The sequence below is a fragment of the Fundulus heteroclitus genome, unplaced genomic scaffold (assembly GCF_011125445.2).
Source record: "Fundulus heteroclitus isolate FHET01 unplaced genomic scaffold, MU-UCD_Fhet_4.1 scaffold_41, whole genome shotgun sequence".
Classification (NCBI taxonomy): domain Eukaryota; kingdom Metazoa; phylum Chordata; class Actinopteri; order Cyprinodontiformes; family Fundulidae; genus Fundulus; species Fundulus heteroclitus.
In genome coordinates this window covers 289,212-305,805 of record NW_023396824.1, presented here as the reverse complement: position 1 = coordinate 305,805, position 16,594 = coordinate 289,212, and the positions used below count along the sequence as shown (strand labels likewise).

Below are 16,594 nucleotides of genomic sequence, written 5' to 3'. Positions count from 1 at the left end.
GTTCCTTTTTCTCCTCTTTTGGCTGGCAAGGTTCTGGTTCCTCCTCATCTAAAGTGGGATTTCCCTCCCGGTTGCTGAGCCCAGTCTGAACTCCATCATCTTTACAAAAATAATATTTTTTGGGATCTGAAAAAAAAGAGAAAAGCTCATAAATGTGAATTAAAGAATCCATTGTTCACTTTAGTCACTTGAAGAGAAAATGTTGCAGGAGGAAGCTGGAATCAATAAATGTGGATCAATTTATATAACCTTATTCTATCCTGATCAAACATTTTTTGGTATTTTTATATGATCATATTACGTGGCTATATACCTTAAAAGCGTGCATGGCCCTGCTGCTATATTAATCCTAACTCTTCACTGTTCCTGTCAGCTTTTCAGCAGCTCTTGGCTGCTCTCAGGAGAACGGGATGACAGAGGATCACAGATAAAACTTCACCCACATTACATTTACTCTGTAAATTCAGGAAAATTAAAGCTCTCGTTTTTGGTATTAGCTGTGGAAGAGTTTCCTTCTCTTCAAGGGGTTAATTTCTCTGAGTGATTCTCCGTAAGCACATTTCTATTATAGCAGTGGTTTCAACATTTACAAGAGGGATATTCCAATGTCAGAGTTCCCCTGAAAGTGTCCAGCACCCAGAAGCCAAATAAAACATTTAAATACAACTTTCTTTGTTGACCTGACTACAATACAGCCTTGCTAAATTATATGTACCTATAATAAAACGTAAAATATTCTAATACCAGACCCTATGGTCTGCCCAGGGGATGATATCCAGGGAGGTGTGCTCTATAAATTAATATTGTCAATCCATACATACAAATCTGTAAATACGTGCATCCTAAGTGTGTCTCTGTCTGAAAGGAAATTGTTTTGAAATAAGTTGAGTAAAGCCTGGTTCACCCAGCAAGATTTTAAAATTGTCAGCCGATATTCAAAACCTTAGACAGCCACAGGTAACAAACCTGTTATATCTATATAACAGGTTTGTTCGTACAGTGTGTGGTGTCCAGCCAGACGCCGAGGTCATCACGGGACACACAAATAGATTTCACTGAGGATCATTCAGAAATCAGACGGGATATCTCCAAAACCTCAAGATTAAACATGAGTTCAGAGTAAATCGACAGACGACCAATATGGCGTCACATTTATTTCAAAACTCCTGCGAGCAAACAAACATACTTGCATGTATGTTAAACTACGTTAGCGCATGGTTCATCTACCACCGCACAACAAAATCACACATGCGCGAGAAATTGCTGTTTCGACAGGAGAAAATCGCGCGCACGATTTTTTATCCAGCGGCCACGCTCGAGGACGGCTGCGCCCTCGAAAGAGTCTCTGCCCTCGGACTGAATTTCTCATTGCGTGAAGGAAAATGTGTTTTGACAGGATGGGCGGAGACAAACCTCTTCTGTAAGCCTCCTCCTGATTGGGCCTTGCAGACACGAACATACAGGAAGTAGTGTCAGGAAGCCTTTGACTAACAGCTCGCCATCCATCATTGAAGACGACGGCTGGAGGCGGGATAATGCCGGAGGCTTCTCTAACGTTTGTGGTACGTGGGTTAAGTGGAATTCACAACCGTTCTTGCCCCCAAAAAAAGCACAATTATTCCTCATGGAGTAGTGCTATCTTCGAATAAACAGCCATAGGATGACATAATTCTATTTGGTCGAATTGTTCAGAGATATACAGTTACCAGTTACAATGTTTCGGCACGAGAGAAAAATGTTGACTGCTGTATGGTAGCGTTAGCTACTGAGGCGCTTCAGTGATGATGCTAACCGATGCTAATGTAACAGGTCGATAATATGACTTAGATTAAGCTTCAAATTCCACTAAATGAGTTATTAATGTTACGTAAGCAGGTTTTATTGTGTTAGTAGCTGTTAGCAAAGAGCAATGAGTATGTCCTACTGCACTTGAACACAGCTCAAGCAGGCAGGCACCTAGCCAGACGCTCACAAGGGGCGGGTTAATGCTGCTTTCGGCTGTTAGCTGTAAGACGTGCACATCTTTGGGTCCTGATATAAAAACATTGTTCTTGTTTGATTTACAGTTCATAGGTGATATATTCTTACCTCTAACTGAACGAGAATGCACCCGAGCAGCCGGGTACCTGGCCGGCTGGGTGACAGTTCGTAGGAAGCATAGCTCTAGATTTCAGCCCCCAGTTCACCACCAACCCGTCTGCGTTTCTAACAAACTTTCCCCACTCAGCGACACACCCGCTGAGAAGCCGACCCTGATTATTGGGAGCTCCATAGTCAGAAACGTGGCACTAGAGACACCAGGGACCATAGTCAAATGCCTACCAGGGGCCAGAACGGGCGACATAGAATCCTACCTGAAACTGCTGGCTAAGGATAAGCGTAAATACAGTAAGATTGTTATTCACGCTGGAGGTAATGACACCCGGTCACGCCGATCGGAGGTCACCAAAGTTGGTGTTGCTTCGGTGTGCGAGTTTGCTAAAGCAATGTCGGACTCCGTCATTTTCTCTGGTCCCCTGCCTGATCTGACCAGTGATGACATGTTTAGCCGCATGTCATCATTCAACCGCTGGTTGTCTAGGTGGTGTCCAGAAAACGACGTGGGCTACATTGATAACTGGAGAACTTTCTGGGGAAAACCTGGTCTGATCCGGAGAGACGGCATCCATCCCACTTTGGATGGTGCTGCTCTTCTTTCTAGAAATCTGGCCGGATTTATTAGTTCTCCTAAATGCTGACAACCCAGGGTCCAGACCAGGAAGCAGAGCCGTAGTTTAACACACCTCTCTGCAGCTTCTGTACTGTTACCCATCCATTATCCTATTGAGACGGTGTCTTTCCCACGGCCAAAACTTAACAGATCAAAAGCTGATCTAAAGGGAAAAAATCATAAAAATCTAATAAAAATAAATACGGCTCCCCTTGAACCAAAAATAAAAGAATTAAATGTGGTCTATTAAATATAAGGTCTCTCCCTCCAAAGACTTTGTTAGTTAACGAATTGATTTCTGATAATCAGATTGATTTGTTTTGTCTCACAGAAACCTGGCTACAAGAGGACTACGTTAGTATAAATGAGTAAACTCCCTCCAATTATTCAAATTTCCACATTCCCAGATCTGTGGGAAGAGGAGGAGGAGTGGCAACCATCTTTCAGTCTGATTTATTAATTAGTCCCAGGCCAATTAATAACTACAGTTCTTTTGATCATTTAACCCTCAGTTTCCCTCATCCAAACTGCAAAGCAATAAAACCTCTTCTGTTTGTTGTTTTGTATCGTCCACCGGGCTCTTACACTCAGTTTTTGGATCAGTTGTCAGACTTCTTATCTGATTTGGTGTTAAATACTGACAAGGTTATTATAGTGGGTGATTTCAACATCCATGTTGACACAGAATGTGATAACCTTAGCATAGCCTTTAAAACTATCCTAGATTTGTCAGGGTGCTCTGTTTTCCGTGCTCTAATTCTGCTCCACAGGTGGTTCTAGTTGGCTGGGGGGCGTGACCCACACCTGCGGCGCGTTTGGAGCGGCTTCCTCTGGCTTTTTAAGGAGAGCTCAGACAGATGGAAGACACCAGGGCCTTAACACAGTCGTGGTATGACGTCGCCTCTGACCAAGATCCTGTGCCTGAACCTGTGAGTCCTTTTTTGCACTCCGAACCTTGACTAACGATGAGTCTCCGGTTTTTTCTAGTTTGTGTTTTTGGATTACTCACCTGCCTCGACGTCTCGCTTGGAGAACCAGCACCTCAAGAATACTGTCGCTCAGATTTTGCTCTGGCTCTCCACTCATACCCTCTTGGTATTACCAAGCCGGGCCTGAGATCCCTTCCCCGGATTCTACTGGTTCACTCTCTCTGGTCATCCATCTGTTACCTCCTGTCTGCTGGGGCGCGCTCCGGATCCCTCGCCAGCTCACCATCTGTCCGCCCTCCAGCTACTAGCCACCGTTCATCCACTGAGAGCTTCGGTCACAGAGTTTCCCTGCCACTACTTTCCAGGTCAGGTTAGCCCGATTAAATGGTAAGCGGAACAGCTTCTGGTGTATTTTCCCTGGTTCAATCTCTTAATTTAATTCCCTCTTTCTTCCGCAGTAAACTCCAGCTCTGACCACCAGCTTGTCGATCCCCTGTAGTCTGTATCCTCAATAAACATCTTGAAAGTGTGCTTGTCTTCCATTCGTATCTGCATGTGGGCTAAACACTTGAAAAACATGACAAGATTCAATTGGTTATGCTCAAAATGTGCATAAAGCGACGCACTCTTGGCTCCATACTTTAGACCTTGTGCTGACATATGGCATTGATTGTGAAGAATTAACAGTATTTCCTCATAACCCTTTCCTGTCTGACCATTTTTAAAGGAGAAGTCTGGTCAAAATCAGAATTCAAACTGGTGAAAGTACTTTAAATATAAAATTATTACATACTGTTCAATAAATGATAAGGTTTTTTTAATTAAGAGTAATTTTCATTTGAAGGTCCTTTTATGGGGGCCGCCATCTTGGTGAAGAACAGTACTGCCACCTCCCAGTTTGTGACGTTTTGTCGCGGGATCGACTGTAGAGCAAGTCCCAATGCCCTATCTGTCCCCTTGTAAATAAATATCCGTTTTCATGCCAAAATATTTTTTTAACTACTACTTTCAGCAGTTATCAGTTATTGCAACCGTAAACTGCAGAAAATACGGGCAGATCGGCTCCTTCTGAGTTTACTCTGCTGCTGTCAGGATGAGATGCAGCGCGTTATGAGGCGGAGGGATATTTCAGCGTCACTCAGTTTAGAGCCCAAACAATCGACTTCACTTTCAGAAACAAGCCCAAAAAAACTGCAACCCGCAACTCATGAAATTTACAAGTGACTTTAGAAAAAATAAGACCAAAGTCGTATAAAATAAGTGGGCTTCACAACAGTGAGCATTCTTTCTAAGTGTGTCGTATCCCTCCACCGCTCTGATTGGGTAAACAAATGTTCCAGCAAATTCTACATCATAAAGAAAAACACCAAAAACTCTCGCTCTCATGTCATCTTGAAGACATTTTTCTTCCAAATGTTGGCTACAGACGACGTGTTTTCTCTCTGGCCAGAAGTCTGATGGCAAATCATCTCTCTTCAAGTAGGTAATCCAGCAAAAGAACTAGTGGTGTATGATGAACCAGAAAGGTGAAAAAACTAATGATTTTTTCACTTTTACCCGATGTATAGTAGTAATATCATCTTTGTCATTGAAACATACATTACAATGAAATTTGTTCTCTGCTTTTAACCCATCCCCTTAGGGAGCAGTGGGCTGCCATGTGCGGCGCCCTGAAAGCATTCTGGGGTTAAGGGTCTTGCTCAGGGACCCAGAGTGCAGGCGCTGGGGATTGAACCGGGTACTTGCATCCTTCTCTGAGTGCAAGCGCGCTGCTCTAACCACCAGGCCAACACTCCCCTAGATGTATTGTTACATACAACTGCCATGCACGTTAGCATTGTTGCTTCAGCAATAGCTCTCGTGAATTTCAATGGTGAAGTCCTCTGGAAATCCAAAATAATTGTTTCTGATCACAGCTGTGTCCAACAGCTCCTTTTGAGTTTGCTTGTAAAGCGCGGCGAACTGCTGTCGGCTCTCCGTAATGTGACGTCACAGGATGTGATGTCAGGCGGCCATTACTGCCCATATTTGGCAGTAATGGCCGCCCACATACACAGTGATCAAGACGACAATTTATGTTTTTTTTTTCTTATTGATTAACGCTAAATTCATTAAATAACCACGAATGTATTAGTTTTAGGTATAGCTAATGATCCACTGATTTTTCCTTGTTGACCGGACTTCTCCTTTAATAACGTTTGAGTTCAGTTGAGTTCTCCACCCTCCCTCAAAAGAGGGTTTCATTATAGTAGATCTTTGTTAGACAATGCTGTATCTAACTTCAAAGAGTCTGTTCCCTTTTAATATCCTCGGTATCACAGAAATGCCCAGCAGACGGCAGCAATTTTTCTTCTTCTCAGAAATAATGAAAGCAGCATATCCTCTTCTAAGTCACTGTAATGATAATTGAAGTGTTTATGAGACCATTAAAGCCCCGTTTACACTACCCTTGTTAAACCAATCCAGGCCGAGACCAGTCCGAGCTTGGACCAGTTAACCAGGCCGAGCCTCGTTTCTGACGACCGTTTACACACAACGCTATCTCAGTTCCTTGGTTGCTCCTCGCCTCCTAGTGGCGATCTGCGGTACTACCGGTCTCTGGGATTGAAAGCGGGACCGAGCAAATCAAAACGGCGGCGCCCGTAACATTCAGGATGTTAAGCTTGGACAGACTCGGCTTTTGGGACGTGGATAAGACAAACAAACGTCTAATAAGGATTTACAGACGCAGGAAACAACAACAGACAACAGACAACAGAAGCTATTATTATTATGAATGTCTAAAATTTGTCTGAATGGGGTGTGAATCGGGACGTGTAGCCAGACACGCCGGAAAAAACGCGGACAGTCAGCTGACTGTAAGGGGATGACGCGGTCTGCTCATGTGCTCTTTATCAGAAAACTGGGCCAGAAATAAAACCAGGCCGAGACCTACTCAAGAGCTGGTCTGCAGTTAGCGCGGTCCGGTTATGTTTAGCGCGGTCCGGTTATGTTTAGTGCGGTCCGGTTCAGTCTGCTGACCGTTTACACACAAGAGTTATCTCGGTTACCGAGCTCGGACTGGTCTCGGCTCGGATAAAAAAGTGTAGTGTAAACGGGCCTTAAGGGACCTATCATCTCCCCTTAGTGTCTCAGGTAAAAAAAACTTTCTGTGCACCGACCCTGAGGCGGTCACTCCACCCTGAGGCGGTCTCACGGCTCTGTTCTTGTTCTTGCGAAAAGATGAACAGCTTTACGGCAGCCCAGTGTAAGGCTAATGGCATCAGTAACAGTGTTATCAAGTCTGCTTATTATAAGATACATCTGCTGTGTTTTTAGGTGTCTTGTAAATTTCCCGAGTTACAAGTTGGAGTTTATTCTGCTTGTTTTTGACCACAAAATATGCAACTATGAACAAGAGCTATAAAGAGACCTGATCCCACTAAGTTACAGGCAGGGAGCGTGTCACTATCGTCTGCATACACAACTCTCTCCCTGCCTCCTCGTGCACTAGTGTAGACAGCAAGAGGCTTTTAGCTCAACGTCACATATCATTCATGATAAAATTCCCTGAATTTTATTCACAATGCCTTCTTCACCTCGTTCACTCTCTGTGTCTCTGTAACTGTCCTTTTGGTAAAAAATAGTTTGTGTGCTGTGGATCCAGGCAATGTTTTAAAATTCACAAATTATTTCATAAGGTTTATATGTAGATCCGAACAAGTTTATATATAAATAAATATGTTAAATTTAACAATTTGAGATTTTGACATAACGATTTTGATAGAATTTTCTTATTAATTCTTAATTAAAAAGCAGTCTAACTTAACAACCTCGTCGGGTTAGCATCTAATTAAAACCACACAGCCTGGGCTTTAACAGCTAAAATGCTGAATTCATGTAAAGAAGGAACAAGTGGTTCTAAGAACACAGTTTCTAGGCTTTAGCTACTAAAGAGAAAGAAGAAGTGGTGAAAAGTGTAAATTGTCCTTTAAAGGAGCTCAGCAGGCCTAGATTAATGGATGCAAAGAACTATTGTTGGTGTAATAAAGCAGAAAGAAGAGAGCAGATGTTTTCTTGTTGTGAGGCCCTGGAGAACTGATGGCAATCTCTCCATGATCTCCTGGCCACATCCATCAACACAGAGCTGAATAATGTGGGGGGAATAAATGTGCTAGAGCTATTTCTGGCAGCTCTGATTGGTTGATGGATCATTGTGTGTGAATTTTAGCAGCTCTTCTTTGTTCTGATCAGCTTCTTTGATCAAGAAGCAGAAAGAAGGAAAGCCGTTGGTGAAGCAGCTCTTTCTGTCGGATAGCGAGTTCAGCATGGAGCCAAACAACTTTCCTCTGATCAGTAAAACCTTAGTAGCTTAGCTGCTGTTTCCTACCTATTCGCTGTAAGATTATCAGGGGGATCCGGCTGAAATCCAGCAGTCTGCGCTCATCCTCCATCTCTTCCTCCGGCTCCACCAAGACTTCTTTCAACTCCGTCAATCTTTCTTCAGCAGCACTTTCTGCTCGTTGCTAATCTCTCTCTGGGGCTCAACCCAACACCTTTTCACCACAGACATTCACACGTTGCCCTAAAGCACCACAACCCGCCATCAAACCAGCAACTTTAGCTACACAACAACACCATCACACCTCCTGCTTTGCTACGAGAACCACAGGAACTGTGGAACGACGTCAAGATGGACGTCAGCACGTGCGCAGCAGGCTTCTTCTTCGTGGGTTTACTGCGGTGGACAAACAGCTCTGGTGAGCATTACCGCCACCTGCTGGTGAGGAGTTTAGTTCACAATGACATCGTGATTCAAACCTGCTAAAAAGAAAAACATGTTGTTCTAATTAGGCCTGTCTTTACTAGATTTCATAACAAATGTTGAAAAAAATAATTTCTTAAATTATTTTGTAAAAATCCTCTAAGTCAAATGTAACTTTCATCTTGTTGACTTTGTCTTCTTAGTGCTTTCCTTCTTCCTCACTGCTGGCAACACATTAAAACATATTCAGCAACATTTACCTGAAATATGTTGCAGCATGAAGTGCATCTACATTTATATAAATAGACACCCCATGGACTGACGCTGGCTGCTGGAGCTGACGTTTCAGCGCGGCAGCCATCTTGGATGGGTCTCTCACACACCCAAAGTGCATTTATTCCTACTGAGGAAATTGTTTGCCGAACTAAAATAAATCATAGCTCTGATCTTTTACCCGATTTTTTACGGTTTGGTTTGTTACAAACAGCAGAGATGTGGTTATGATACAGGACGCTGTTACACCTGAAATAACAAGTTTTAATGCTGAAATACATTGTTAAAAAAACTATTTCATAAATGTATGCTCTTTAACAGACAGACATATGGCATATTAAGGTATAAATACATGATTTCATACTGAAATACTTTGTTTTATGCTATTCACCAAAGACAAACATTATTAAATACGCAAATAAATATTTCATGCTGAAATGCTGTGTTTTATGATCTTAAAGACACAGATATTTGGTATTATATATTAATAAATGTATAAATTAATTAATTTTACATTTTAATAAGTTGAATTGTTTCTTTAAATGAACACTGGTGTTCTGTTAACTGTGACATCATCCAGAGAAGACGGCTCACCCGCTACCATCTAATGTAGAACAGATTACTAGATCAATGTGTGCTTCTGTGCTTTTTTGTCTGTCTTGTTGTGTCTCTGCTCTGTCTTCTGTAACCCCAGTGGGTCGAGGCAGATGACCGTTCATACTGAGCCTGGTTCTGGTTCTGCTGGAGGTTTTCCTTTTTTTTCCCCTACAGAAGCACAAGAGGGAGCTATGTGTGTTTTTTTTCTTTTTAGAAGATGTAGTAGACCACAGTGTCAGCGATACAAATGTCTGTTTGTCCAAATTATTTATAAGGGTTGGACCCTTGTCAATTATCAAAGCGCAGGCTCAGCAATGCCCAAACCTGGTGCTCCTGAGGCAGTAGAGGACAGGATCGGCCCAGTTATGTATTATCATATTTATTTCCTGCTTTGTAATCCATGTGCCATCACCGCCAGCTTCACGACACAGAGCTTGGTTGATGTCTCTGCTGTCTTTGCTCTGAAAACAGGTGAGTTTCAGGAAGAGGCAGCAGTTTTCTGCCTGTGAGTGTAGGAAAGGATTTAAATTAAAGAAAAGACGAGACGAGACAGCAGATTCTCTTTAGAAAACACCAGGGGCTCCTTTATTCCATACTTACAGTCACATCTTCATTCAGCAGAATACCCACCGTAAGGGGTAGCTGTCATCCTTTTCATAGTTCTGTTCTCTACATGGATGTGTGTGTGGGAATGGTCTAGCCATGTACGCACCAGCTGGAAAGAATCCTTATCTAACTGTTCAACTGTGAAAACAGGAAATAGTAAGGACCAGGGCCGGCCTGTGGCTTAGGCAGTATAGGCAGATGCTAAGGGCGCAAACCACCACGGGGCGCCCGGCCTGTACCTATACCTTAATTAAAAAAAAATAAGTCTGACTTCTTTTACCTGCAACTTGGTTTTCTGTCTTTGTTGCATCTAAAATCTTATAATGTCAAAGCGTCCTAAACTTTCTGGTGCCCAGGGGAGGAAAAAAAGAAAAGAAGAGGAGGAAAAACGTGACACAGACAGAGGTAATGTTACAGTAAAGATGATGATAATATTATTTTGCTGTTGCAGAACAATGATCGATAATAGCATTAGCCGTTAGCATGACATAGTTGGCTAATCAATAAATAGCGATCGCTATCTGTTATGGAAGGGCCCAGTTGTTGAAAAATAGTGATTTAAATGCTCCCCCTTTTGCCATCCTCAGGCAAATGTGTATATATTAGATTTAGTCAGCAGATATAATGTTAATTGCATTGACATGGTTATTTTACCTTTTCCCAGGTGGTAATAGTCATTCAAAATACTATTAATTTTCCATAGTTATAAGCCTAGCTATTACCTGTGTTATAGCTCATATTATCTGAAGTGTGTTCATCGTGTTAAACTGTTAGTTTTAAAGTTTACATCATTAATGTTACAGCAAAGTTAGCATTCCCACATGTTATAGTACATTATACTGCAGTTTACTGATCCATTGCATTCTTCTAATTAGCATTTCACTGTAATAACAATAAATTACAGTAATAAATATTACTAAACCAAAAATTATATTGTATATTATAAACAATAGTGTACATAATGCATCTCTTTTTTGTTTATATTATTTAATTTAATTTTACTTTATTCTTGAAATGATGTGTTTATTATTAGACTGGTGTCACATATTCCTCTTCTGTCTTCAGATGCGCTGCTGAGGTTTCTCAGTCCTACTGCAAATCCTCCTGCCGCCTCCACCTCAGCAGCACAACCCAGCAGTGATGTAGCAGCATCCAGCGGTCCTCCTGTTGCTCCAGTAGACCCGGCTGACTGACACATCCTCTAACTGATAAGGTACGAACAGAGTTGGTTCACAGAGGTCCATTTCAAACAGAAAACTGCTTCACATTCCCTAAAACAAAGGGCGGAGGAAGGTCTCAGCATGACTATTTTAACAGACTCTTAATCAATGGAGAAAAAGTCAGAAGAAGCTGGCTTATGTACTCTAAGAAAGATGATAGCTTGCACTGCTTCTGTTGCAAACTTTTTTCTAAAAGAGAGTACAAACTTGAGAGAGTGCAAAGATGCATTTGGAAACTACAAGTTCGGCAGCATTTGTAATGCTAGATAGAGATGCATTAATGCAAATGTGCAAATGTGGTGCAGGGTCCAGTTTAGAGTTCAACAGTCTGATGGCAGCAGGGAAAAAGCTTTTGCAGAACCTGGTGGACCTGCAGCGGATGCTGCGGAACCTCTTCCCAGAGGGCAGCAGGGAGAACAGTCCATGGTGGGGGTGTGAGGGGTCCCTGATGATGTTACGGGACACGCAGTGCTGAGATGAAATGTTCTTAATGCAGGGAAGAGGAGCCCCGATGATCCCTTCTGCTGTCCTCACCACTCTCCTCACGTTCTTCCAGTCGGTGGCATTACAGTCTCCAGACCACACAGAGAGACAGCTGGTCAGAATGCTCTCTATGGTGCTTCTGTAGAAAGTCGTGAGGATGGGTGGGGGCAGGTGGGCTCTCCTCATCCTCCTCAGGAAGTACAGTCGTTTCTGTGCCCTCTTCACCAGTGACCTGGTGTTCACAGACCAGGTGAGGTTGTCCGTGATGTGCACCCCCAGGAACTTGGTGCTGCTGACCACCTCCACAGCTGAGCTGTTGATGAGCAGTGGAGTGTGGTGAGGCCGGTTCTTCCTGAAGTCGACGATGATGTCCTTCGTCTTCTCCACGTTCAGGATCAGGCTGTTGTCTCTGCACCAGCCCACCAGCTGCTCCACCTCCTCTCTGTAGTCTCGGTCGTTGTCGTCTCTGATCAGGCCCACCACCGTTGTGTCGTCTGCAAACTTCACGATGTGATTGGTGGTGAACCTGGGGACGCAGTCGTGTGTCATCAGGGTGAACAGCAGGGGGCTCAGGACACAGCCCTGAGGGGAGCCCGTGCTGAGGGTGATGACATCAGAGGTGATCTGATGACCCGGACTGACTGACGTCTGTTGGTGAGGAAGTCTAGCAGCCAGTTGAAGGGGTATGCTGAAGCCCAGATGTTCCAGTTTTCCCACCAGATGCTGTGGGATGATGGTGTTGAACGCTGAACTGAAGTCCCGGAACAGCATCCGCACGTGCGTATTCTTCTCCTCCAGGTGTGCCAGGCTCAGGTGAAGAGCAGAGGAGATGGCGTCCTCAGTGGAGCGGTTCTGCCGGTAGGCAAACTAGAACGGGTCGAGTGTTGATGGGAGACTGGAGACGATGTGTTCCTTTACCAGCCTTTCAAAGCACTTCATCATGATGGGAGTCAGTGCAACAGGCCGGTAGTCGTTGAAACATGTGACTTGAGGTTTCTTCGGCACCGGAATGATGGAGGCCGACTTAAAGCATGCAGGCACTGTGGCTTGGTCCAGCGAGGTGTTAAAAATGTCTGTGAGGACATCAGCCAGCTGACCTGCACACTCCTTGAGGACCCTTCCAGGTATGTTGTCGGGACCTGGGGCCTTCCGCGGGTTGACTCTCCTCAGAGTCTTCCACACGTCGGCGTCCTAAAGAAGTTATTTAGTCCATTGAGGAAGTCAGCATCAACTTCACCCACCGGGGGGGGAGGGCGTGTTGTATTCAGTGATCGCCCGGATGCCTTTCCACATGCTCCTGGTGTCGCTGGCGTTGTGGAAAAGCTCCTGGATTTTCTGACTGTGTTTCCGCTTTGCTAGCCTGATGGCACAGTTCAGGTTGGCTCTCGCTGTCCTCAGTGCCTCCTTGTCACCAGACTTGAAGGCTGAGTTCCGCTTTTAGCGCTTGATGGACCTCCTCAGTAATCCAGGATTGTTGATTAGCTCGGGTGATGATGGTCTTGGTGGTGCTGACGTCCTCAATACATTTGTAGATGTAGACTGACACAGACATGGCGTACTCATCAATGTTGATCTTGTCCTCATAAGTTGCTGTAGCTTTGAACATGTCCCAATCAGAGCACTCAAAACAGTCCTGGAGCGCCTCCATTGATCCCTCAGTCCACACCCTCACCTGCCTCACGGTAGGTTTAGCTCTGATCAGCAGGGGCCTGTATGCAGGAATTAGCATCACAGAGAGATGGTCTGAAGAGCCCAGGTGGGGGCGGGGGGCTGCTCTGAATGCACCTTTAATATTTGTGTAAAACCGGGTCTAGAGTGTTCTCGCCTCGAGTTGCAAAATCCACGTGTTGGTAGAAATGAGGGAGAACAGTTTTCATATTTTCCTGGTTAAAATCCCCAGCAATGATGAAAACCCCCTCTGTGTGTGCAGATTGCAGCTCAGAGATAGTCCGATAGAGAACACTCATAGCCTCTTGTGTTAGCGCTGGGAGGGACGTAAACCGCTGTGATGATAACAACAGTAAACTCTCTAGGCAAGTAAAACGGTCTGCAGCTAATAATCATCAGCTCGATGTCCGGAGAGCAAAAGCTTGTGATTATTCTAGCATTTTTACACCAGTTGTTATTGGTGTAAACGCAGAGTCCGCCTCCTCGGGTCTTACCGCTGAGTTCTTTGCTTCTGTCGGCGCAGAAAGTAGCTAGCCCTTCCAGGCTAACGGTGTGGTCTGGGATTGATGAGTTAAGCCATGTTTCCGTCAGGATCAGAGCGCAGCAGTCTCTAAACTCCCTCTTTGCAGAGAGTTCAAGTTGTAGATGGTCTATTTTGTTGTCTAGTGAGCGGATGTTGGACAGCAGGATGGAAGGGAGCGGCGATCTGAAAGGGGTTAGCTTTTAGCCTTGCTTCTAAGCTTCTGTGCTTTTTTGTCTCACTTGTTGTGTCTCTGCTCTGTCTTCTGTAACCCCCAGTGGGTCGAGGCAGATGACCGTTCATACTGAGCCTGGTTCTGGTTCTGCCGGAGGTTTTCCTTCCCGTTAATGGGGAGTTTTTCTTCCCACTGTCGCTTCATGCTTACTCAGTATGAGGGATTGCTGCAAAGCCATGGACAATGCAGACGACTCTCCCTGTGGCTCTACGCTTCTCCAGGAGTGAATGCTGCTTGGAGAGACTTTGATGTAATCAACTGGTTTTCTTATATAGGAACATTTTTGACCAATCTGTATAATCTGACCCAATCTGTATAATATGGTTGAACTTAACTTTGTAAAGTGCCTTGAGATGACATGTTTCATGAATTGGCGCTATATGAATAAAATTGAATTGAATTAATATATTATGTGCAGAACAGAAATGTTTAAAACACAAGAAAAAAATACAACTAATCTGCCTCTTCATTCTGCCACAGCTAGGGAAGAACAGTGAAACTCATATCCTCAGACAACTCAAACCTGAGTATATAGCCACTCTGTTTTACACAGCATACTTTGCACACTACATTACTCAATACGTTAGTTTATCACTCAAATCATGTCAAAGCTTTTTCACTTGAACTTTATTAATACTCTAAGTAAATTTCCTTCTTGTCAACCGTTCTATCATTGTTCCTATTTTCCTCCACTATCATTTAATCTCCTTTCTGTCTTCCTATCTTCTTCCTCTCTCCTCTTGTATCAATCTTACATTATTCTAAAACAGACATTATATAATTAAAATCACTTCCAAAAACAGTAGAATGTAAAATATGAAAACTTCCAATTATTATTTTTATTATTATATCATCTTATCAAATACTGAAAATGCTAATTATCACAATACTAGGAGCTACAAGCAAAAACAACATAATAAATGACCATTAAACAGGTGGTTATCTCTTCCTCCATCATTCTCAGATCATGCAGATATTGTCTCATTCAGTTACTGACTCCTATTTTTTCATGAGGAACTTTCATATATCCAAACTAAGTAGTAGAAAAGCTAAACCTAAGCCTGGAAGTCTATGCTCATAAATCCCACCCATAAATCAGCAAAACAACTTTTAATAACTCTACTTATAACTATCTGAAATATAAACTAAAAGGTCACCAATCAGTTCTAAAACATCTTTAGATGAACCCTTGTTGATCCCCGGAGAACCAGCGTACCAGATTAGCGCCTTACAAAGAGGTTTCAATCATTCTGTTTCATTTGGCCTTTTTATCAGAGTGTCTTTTACTCAGCAGCAACTCGTGGTCTTGTCTTACTTTTTATTGATTATTTTTTTAACCTAGACACAAACAAAACACGTATCACAGGATCAGCCCGATCCAAACCAAATGAATCGATTAACACACTTACCATAACTCAGGGCAGCTCTCCATCAGTTGCCACTGTTTATGACAACGAACTTCCACTTCTTCTTCTGTTTTAAAAGTGGTGGCTCTTCTTCTTCTTCGTGTTTTAATGGCAGCTGACCACATTCAAAAGGATCATTACCGCTCATCTAGTGGTGTGCACTGTTCCTCATCTTTATATTATCAGCAGCGCAACCAGCTACCGTAGCACCTGTTTCTGCGCGCAACAGCTCTACCGTAATAAGTCTACACGCAACATTTTCCCCTCGGTAAAATCGGGGATATTTCCGGGGACAGCTTTAGCCGGGGACAGGCAGACCAAAACGGGGACAGGTGGTCCAAATCGAGGACGTCTGGTCACCCTACTCTAGGTAGCACAACAGATTCACAAAGTCGAGCAGAACGCAGGCTTGAGTTTTCTGAGTCTTTGTTCTTACATCCAGACAGATAGAGGCTTTAAGAATTGAATAAAGAGGTGTACTAACAGAAGACAGAGAGTCCTGGAATTAAACTCTAATTTCAGTTTTAGATTAGGTTAATTTAGGAATGCATTTGTGCAAATAAGGACAGCGGATTGTGTATTTATTTGACTACATTGGAATTCTGTCAGAAATATTAACAGTAGCATAAGCTGTGGAAAGACGTGATTGTAAAAGTATCCAATAGCTAAACTGCAGTGTGCAGTGACTATTAATGCTTTCCTACAAGAAAGAGGACTATATTATTTATTGAAGCAAATAATGGTTAACAATGAATTTATTAGCCACTCAACCAATTCAAAGTATTATCTTAATTCAACCAAAAAACAGAAAAATTGAGGCTACCTACCTCAATTATTTCCTAACAGAAGAACAGTATTAGATTTTTATCAAGGAAGTCTCCTGTGAAAGACGTTCATCCAATATTGTGCATGGTGTTTTCTTAGAAATTCCCACCATTGTTCAACCTTTGGTTATGATTACTTGAGCCAGTAATGTAACATCTTTCAGAAAACTGGTCTTCCTGATTACTTCTTAAAAAGATCTGCATCTGTTTCACTGAACAGTTCTCTGTAGCCAGGTCTGACCTGATAAGCGTTCGAGCTCCGCTCCTGTTTTCCACTTCATCAATGAAGTACCCAGCTATAACCCTGGGGTTACTACTTGTGGAGTAAGCATGCAGCCATATGACTATACGCGAAAATCCGTCAACAGCTCCATTAATA

The 16,594-nt window shown here is 43.1% G+C and overlaps 1 protein-coding gene across 1 annotated transcript in view; it reads left to right on the top strand.

Annotated features, from left to right (window-relative positions):
• LOC118560255 (protein NLRC3-like) overlaps window positions 1-16,594 on the top strand; it is a 943,592-nt gene that overhangs the window by 789,676 nt on the left and 137,322 nt on the right. The window lies entirely within an intron of this gene.